Raw genomic sequence first — 8,522 nt, 5'->3', positions numbered from 1 at the left:
CAAGTGACCTAAAAATGACACAAAGTGTCACCATGAGGCTCACTGGACCACATTGATTGGTTCCAACCTTTCTTGTTCCTTCACATGAAGGCGTATCAGTATTTCCACACATTTCAAATAGCAGCACTGATCTCCTGCTGCTGGAAAATGATCCAAACTGAAAGAAAGGTATTAAAAATGAAATCATAACCTTAGCTTTTGTACAAAATATCACCCTCAAAAGGCCAGAGCATGCAGAATGTGTATCACCTGCTGTTCACACCATCAGAAATCCCTGCAATTCCTGTGCTGAAGAGAAGTGATGGTTGGATGTATAAAGCACAGAGCTTTGACCTCGGAGATCTGAGTTCTTGTCTTGTATCTCACATGTTGTTTGGCTTAGACAGGCTACTAAAACAAAAAAGAAGATCATGATCATTTTCTGAGCTTAGCCAAGTGCTTTGAGTTGCCTAAACCTAAACCATGAAAACATTATGAATGCTTTGGTTGCCAGGACTGGATGTTATAGGAAAACCAATGAAATATGTTGAAGGTGAACATATAAAACTCGAGCTTGCTAGACAGAGTTGTTGGGTACCAACACCTATCAATCTCTACCAACCAAACGTTTTACTTGATTAAGGGTAGAGTCATAGTTGAAGTTAGCTTACTTGGGTCCTTGAAAGTGTACATATCTAACACCCCTGCCATGTTCTTAGTCTTTCTGTCCAGTAGAGGTGTAAATAACAAATTACTTCAGTTCAAAGAGTTGTTGTCTCTGACTTTATAGTTTACTCACCTTTTTTTCTAAGCTAAGCATTCAAATCACAGTTCAAATACACTTTGGTACATACAACAGTGAGTAGATGAGTCACTGTTCAAATGCACTTCAGTCTGTACAACGGTAGGCTAAGTGAATGTGTCACCCTTTAAGAGTACTTCTTTTAAGTGTTCATACAACAGTGAGTAAATGGAGTACCGTTCATACTGCATTGTTGTTTTATGCTGATTCAGACTGTCTTCAGTTCAGTAGTACATTCAGTTTGTTGTTGGCTCAAAACTTCCACATTGCTGATAGTTTAGCAGCCATTTTTCATGACAGTAATCAAATTAAGATTAATTCTGTGAGTTTCTTTGTTTTTTTTATGAACTTTTAACCAGGAAGTGACATACTGTGTATCACTGTGGAGCTCTACTGCTAAAAGCTGCGGGTGATTCAGTCAGTGACAATGGTGATTCAATAGATGCAGTTGACTTCTGAACATCTCTACACTCCAGCATCATTTAGGGCTTATTCTGCCATTATTAGCATCTCCTATTTCAACAAAAGAGGCAGTCTGTTTGCAGTTTAAGGAGACTGTCTTCACCAGATAAACCATCGCATCAGTGATTGGACAAAGTGCTTAAAATGTCAATGATGTTTTCCTTCAAGCAAAGGTGACAGTATGGCATTATCTTAGATGGTGGATGGTCTACCAACAGTCAAGTCCTTTTCCCTAACCTTAACCAAGTAGTGTTAGTTGCCTAAAGTTAAACTTAACCTTAACCACTGATCAGAAAACTCTGTTTTGTAACAATCATACGGGTCATTTTAAAAGGCTTTGACAAAAATAAAAAATAAAAATAATTTACTATGTACTTATGAGGACTAGTTGACTTAAGAGGAAAGTCCAGCTGGAAGGCTCAACTCAGGGCAAGTCCCCACATTTCTTTTCGTATACTTTTGCCATATTTCAGTGTATTCTATAGATTCTATAGATTTCTTATTATCGACATATCCCATGTGTGATGAATTGATCCTGCTAACAAGTATTGACTGAGTGTCCAAAGCCTGATATATCTTATTCCTCTGCACCTCCATTATTGTGCGAACACTATTAATGAGAGCCTACAGCCTTATGAGCAACTCCATGAGGCTAATGGGTGCACAGCAGTGCCTTTAGCAAAATGCTAATGTCAGCATGCTAACAAGCCCTCAATGACAGCATTAACATACTGATGTTTAGCAGGTATGTTTCACTACTGATATGATAATATGATTAAATATGGACTGATCAGTGCTGCTCTGTGGGCTTCATGTGTGAAAAACTCTTATAAGTGCAAGATTCATTTTATCTCTACACACATCTTGGCAGATAATTCCCAGATGATATTGACACTGATTCAACATGTACTCCTGATTCCTATTCCATAGCTATGGTCATATTTTAAATAATGTAGCTGTTCTGTTTATATGATAGTGAACGCTCTATGGTTCACCCCCCAGGCCCAGACTAGAGCTCTTTAACATCCCCCAGGGCCTTAATGTCCAACCCCACCACCAAGCCAAACACATGCATACACACTTAAGAGACCATCACACTAGTCCTTATGGACTGCTGCCATGCTTGTACAGTAGCTAACTTCTAGATGTGTCGCTATGTGAAACAGGTCCCGTTGCTGTACTATAGTGTGACTTAGTGGACAGCTACTGTAGCGAGCCCAAAGATCATTCGAGCAGCAGGAGGTGTTGTACACTAATGTACAAAGATGACACCGGTAGATAAATGATGCTTGACTTTGGGTTGATGCTGGGGTGCTGGATTATGACTGTGTGGAGGCTGAAGAGCAACATAGAGCCTTTGAAAATACATGTACAAAAGAGCAGAGGTTTGTCATTCCTGCCTCATGAAACATGCATGAGGTGAGACAATTTACAATGTGTGTTATTCATGGAATAGCTGAAAGTTGCTGAAAATAATGTAAATTGTGTTCTGTGTTGGATGGTGATCTACCATGACTTTAAACAGCTCAGCCCCTGCAAAGATCACCAGGTGCATTCATAAATCAGCTCACTATGTTTGACACTAACAGGCCCTACCATTAGATCTCTACTTAATGAAACATCCATTTTGTCTGTACTGTTGCCACAGCACTACTACATGGTTCAATAGTGGGTCAATGAAGCCCAATATCAAGAGATTCATACCGAAGCTGCTGACAATAGATATTCTGTGCCAAACACACTTTTGACAATAACAATACAAGTTTTCAATATTTCCATCAGATCTACATTCCTGTTAAGACAGAAAAGCCTTTGAAATTGTTTTAAAATATAGAAAATCTCTATTAAAACTCGTATGATTTAGTGTTGAATTTCCATGAGGGACTTGTGAGAGACAAGAATGGTCAAAATTGAAGCTGTAAACTTCAGGATAACGTTCTCTAAAACCATCCTAAAAATGTTTGGTGACAACTTAATATTTAGTGATAACATTATGCCCTAACATTATCAAAACATTTTCCAAATGTTGCAGTGAGAATGTTCTTCCTCTGTTATCATTTAACATTGTGTGTTGGAATTGTAATGTTTTATAAAAGATCATTCTATAATATGATACCTCATAATGTCCTTAAAACATCCTCAGAAGAGCAGCTAAAGAACGTTGTCATTTAACCTTATAGGAACATTATTTCAAATAATAAACATCCTTAAAACTTTCTTTGAACATTACATTGAAACGTTTTCCTAAAAACATTAACAGAACTCGTAGGTATCGTTAGCCAATGTTGTGGGAACGTTCCCTTCTAGCTGTATGAATTGAATATGTAAATTTTGTGAATGCTAGCTTTAAAGGTATTTAAAGGTAACATATAAATTTTCGCACTAATTTTTTAGCAATATGATTATTCACATTCAAGACACCATGATTTTATAGCTGTGCTATGACATCAGATGGGCTTATTCTACATGTTTTGTACGTCAGTGTACTCTTTTTTCATAAAACGTATGTATGTTTATATCGTACTGTGGAACTGCATAATGATTGATAGGTGTATTTTTATAGACTTTTTCTTTTTTTTACTGGCTCACAAAAATACAAACAGAAAAACTGAAAATACTAAAAATTCTGACAATTAATTAAAAAATAAGTGAGTCCTATCATTTATAACCCTCCCAAACCCTAAAACAATACCAGTCATACATTAGATAGTTATTATTATCCTTCAGTTCTCACTATCTTATAGACATGACATTATTGACATCAGTGTTTTTATCTGACTATTGAATAAAACATGTTTTCTTTTAATAAATGTTACTACTGTTTATTGCTCACTGTGAAGCTTTTGCACAGGTGTATTTAAAAAGACATTATTTCATTTATTGTTGCTGAGGTAAATTTGACATTTAATCAGGTTTGTATTTCAGCCGTATTCTACAGGCAGCAGAAGTTTGTTGTAGTTCTACACTTTTATCAGGAGTTTAAGGCAGCTGACTCTACTGCTGGCATTATACCCAAATCATAGAAATGAAGAGGAGTTCATCTCCATCCATCCCTCTCTTCTTTGTGTTTTTCCCCCATCTGGCTCTCCCTTTCTTGGCCGACTGCTGGGACAAACCCATCCATGCCTGGCTGGTCCTCTCTCTCGGCAGCTCTGTGTTGAATAAAACATGCACGCCACATGCTGCTGCTCTTCGCTACTTGCGAGTCACAGCCACCTTGCCTCCTTCGCGCCTCTCGCATCCCTCTTTCTCTTCACTCTCCTCCCCTTTATCTCAGCAGATGCCTTTCAGTCCATTTCCTCTCTCCGCTTTTCTCCTCCTGCTCCTCCTCCCTTTCAGTGTTCCCTCCTCCCTTTCCTCTCTCTTCTTCTCCCACTTCTCCCGCCCTCCTTCTTCCATCTAATAGCACTCGTTCTCCCAGGTGATCGGCGTTGAACCGAGTGCTTCCCCCTCTCGTACAAGAGCCGTGAGTGGTTGACTGCGCTGAGTGCGCTCCCAAAGCTCTCCAGGCAACATCCCCCCCTCTCTCCAGTCTGTACAGTAGAAGCAGAAGAAGAAGAAGTGTGCAAGACCACACTATTGTCTTTGCTGCTACCGCCAAAATAGCACATAGAGAAGGAGACAATGGGCTTTCATGAAGACAGAATGCGAGTAGAAAGGAAAGACTGTGCAAGAAAGGTAGAATAGAAAGAAGAAAGGATAGGTAAGTTTCTCCTGAAAGCATTTTCTGTCACATCTCGGATGATGACACCCACGGGGCGAGGCATGCCTGTGACGGTAGCAGCCCTCCAGATGGTAGTTAGGGTGAAGCCAGCCCCTCCATCCTTGTTTTAGCAGCACATGGAGCTCTGTCTCTTTTGGGAATACACCAATGGACGATTCCAGCAATATTCGCGGCCTGAGCCCAGAGAAAGGTAAGATAAGCGAGCAGTCCAGAATTCACACTTTACTTGCATGCGTCTTTTGAGAAGTAGGCCAGCTGAGGATGAGGAGCTGCTCATGCTCATCAGAAGTGAAAGAAGAGGAGAGTAGTTTCTACTGACCTCCCAACTCCTTTCCTTCATCTCTCATGACAACAAATTCATTCACTTTTACTTCAGCTCTGTCTTTCGCTTCTGTTCATCTCAGTTGATCTCAGTTTTTGGCAGACCTGCATCGCTACCTTCTTGGCTTTCTCGCACGCAACACAGGCTGAATATTCACTGCTCACCACAGCGCCGGCAAATAAATCTTTCAAAAGAGGCTCCTGCTGAAATTTCCAGGTGGCTTGTGTGTCTGAACACTGGAGTTCTGGCATAGATGTGACTCGGAAATTAAATGTCTATTTGTTTTTTTCTTTGTGGGGCTTAAGCACTTACCAAGACATCACCAGCCCAACGTTTAAAGGTGAGCACCTGGGGGAGAGCCGCTAACAAGCTCCCACCAAAGTACAGTTGCCAAAGTTGCATTATGGCTTTGTCAGCCGTAGCAGCAGAGACAGAATCAGAGACAGCAAGAAGGGAGAACAAATGAAAGGAAAATGTAATCTTTGACAACTCCCCATCAGGGCTTACAAACTCCTCCTCCCCTTTCTCCTCCTCCTCCCTCCCGCACTCGCCAGCATTCCCACAAGCCCCAGTAACCATAGAGTGGGTCATTAGTGGTGGATCACCTCGGCTCGCAGGAGCAGAGCAGCCTGAGATGCAGTGGAGAGCTCTATAATCAGGCTTTCACAAAGCTATACAATGGAGCTCTAATGTTCACACTGCCGCTCCATGGTGAAGTGTGCAGGGTTACAGTGGTGTCAGCTTGTTATCAGCAGTGGTCAGTGAATGTATTTGCATTCTATATAGTAGTTTTCATTGTTACTAGTTTAATCCACCTTTCCTGCGTGCCCATGCATAAGGGAGTCACAGATGTTGATGATGGCCAGATGTGGAAGACAAAAGCAGGTGCATGTGCACAATGCAAGTAATGCAGAAGACAACATCTGATCTTTTAACCATGTTGGATAGTATTTTCGAATGTCTGCGCTGTAAACGTATACATGAGTTGCTCAAGGCATGTTTGCTGCCCGCAGCAGTTGACACACAAAATGTGCATCCTAAAATAAAGTGGATCGATCATATTGGGCTTATATCGTTTATTTTCTGTGTCCTCGGTTCAGATTTGAGTGGGTATGTTTGCTCAAAAGATTTGTGTTTTGTCTCATAGTGGTGCTTCACAATCGCCACGGTCTCGGAACATATGAGACAAACTGGTTTTGAAGTGCCTGTGGGAAGAATGAACATGGAAGCGTCTGTCCATTCTTGATTAAGAGCTGTTTTTGCTGTCTGCTTTTCTCTTTTTAGAACATGACATGTGAGATTACTTTTCTCTGACTCACTTCTTTCTCCGACTGTAGTCTCTCATCTAGTCTCTCCCCTGTGTGTGTGTGTGTGTGTGTGTGTGTGTGTGTATCTCACTCAGTCGCAATGCTTATTCGAATGCACAGATGTGACTGGCTGAGTAGCATCATGTGAGATGATTTACAGCACATGCAATTAGTTTGTGGGATTCCTGGGCTGCTAAACCAGTGTCGTAAAGGCTTGAAAAGCTGCGCCAGTTAAAATAGAAATGTTTTGTCGAAATTTAATAATTCTCAATAATTTATCGGTTATAATGAGCTCACACTCAACGCTGCACTGCCCTGGGTCCTCAGCAATACACCCACCAAGTGTGAAGTTGATCAGAAATGACTGATGAATCTAATTGGCTGTTGCATGTTGCAGCTGTGCGTCTGCACTAACCACCATATTGGAGAGGTCAAGATCCACTAAATGTTCTCTTGTAATGATGTTTTTAACATTTCAGCAAATAAACAAGGACTGAAATCTTAAGGGTTATATATTTAAATACTGGCATTATTCTATATTTTCTTATTGTCAAATCTCACAAAAAAAGGGTTGGTCCATCATCAGTGTTCTCTGACTCCTCTAACCTGTCTGTGACACTCAGCCTAAACCCATTGGTAGACATAAATCTTTAAAAACAGGTCACAAACATATGGTTTCATGTCTTGTTAAGTAAAAATATAAAGTATTTCTACTGATGCATTATTAGTGGAGTAAATGAGCCAGTATCATTACAGGAAGGAGCAATTGGTGAACCTAACCCTCCTGCCTGATTTTATGAGGAACGACCTCGACAGGTTACTTGCCTGCAGGAATATTGGTGAAAATTCACTTCCCACCTTCCCTCCATAGCCTCATTATACCCTTAAGTACCATTACATTTATTGCTAAACCACCTTAGCAGAGTATATAGCCATGACGCAAATTGTAAACTGTGTTACAGATCATAAAGAAGATATTAAGTGCTCTATCGTACTGACAGACAACGTGGGATACTGCCGGCATATGATGAACGCTTTTTCCTGCCATTCGTCAGTCAGTGCCTGTTGCCTCTGGCATGAATGTAATTCTGCAGTCTCTTTAATGAGGCTCAGGTTGCAGGATGAGGCTTTTTGACAGGAATGATAATGACTTTTTTGGATTCATCAGAGGGATTTTGCCAAAAGGCCCCAGGGGCAGGATCACCTGCCACTGTCAAGGAAATCTGCAGCCGTTTGATTTTAACGCTACAGTAGAGGTTGTGGGTAAAAAAACGTGTCAGCCTGATATCACTGGGAATTGGCTGCATAATATTCTGATTCATGTTTCAGTGTTCTGAGTTAGAGGTCGATGGATGTTGGTTTTTCAAGGTCCATACCTGCCATCGGTCGATATATTCATTAGGTGATTTGTGTGCTGACAAATTATGACACAATATTCTTGTCAGGATATGCATCAAAAGTAGCATTGAGACTATCTTTGAAATTTGTAGATTACCCCAGTTGTATCAAATAGGACAGTCTGGCAGACAGCAATGCACATCACAAAGTCATTCAAATCAAAGGGGTTTATCACCATACCAGCAATAATGTGTTGACCAAATTTGACAACAACCTGTCTGGAAGATTTTAAAAAAAAACCTCTGTGCAAACAATTGTTCAATTGAGTGTCCACAATGGAGAGGGTTCATCCTCTGGTGAGCATGCATGTGCTCAGTAAACTTCATACCAACTATTGTCTACAAGTGGAGATTTTGGCCTGGAGCTACACAATATGTGAAGAGGTCAGCAGTTTTTGAGCTTTCTTGTCTTGGGCCAAAGTGTTGATCAAAAGGAATGTTCAGCCCTACAGAAAAGGATGGGGGACATCACCATAATCATTAGGAATCAGCCTCTGGGGACCGTCCGAGGAAATGTAGCCAGTAGTTG

The sequence above is a fragment of the Thunnus thynnus genome, chromosome 6 (assembly GCF_963924715.1).
Source record: "Thunnus thynnus chromosome 6, fThuThy2.1, whole genome shotgun sequence".
In the NCBI taxonomy this organism is placed as follows: domain Eukaryota; kingdom Metazoa; phylum Chordata; class Actinopteri; order Scombriformes; family Scombridae; genus Thunnus; species Thunnus thynnus.
This window is presented reverse-complemented; position numbering follows the sequence as displayed.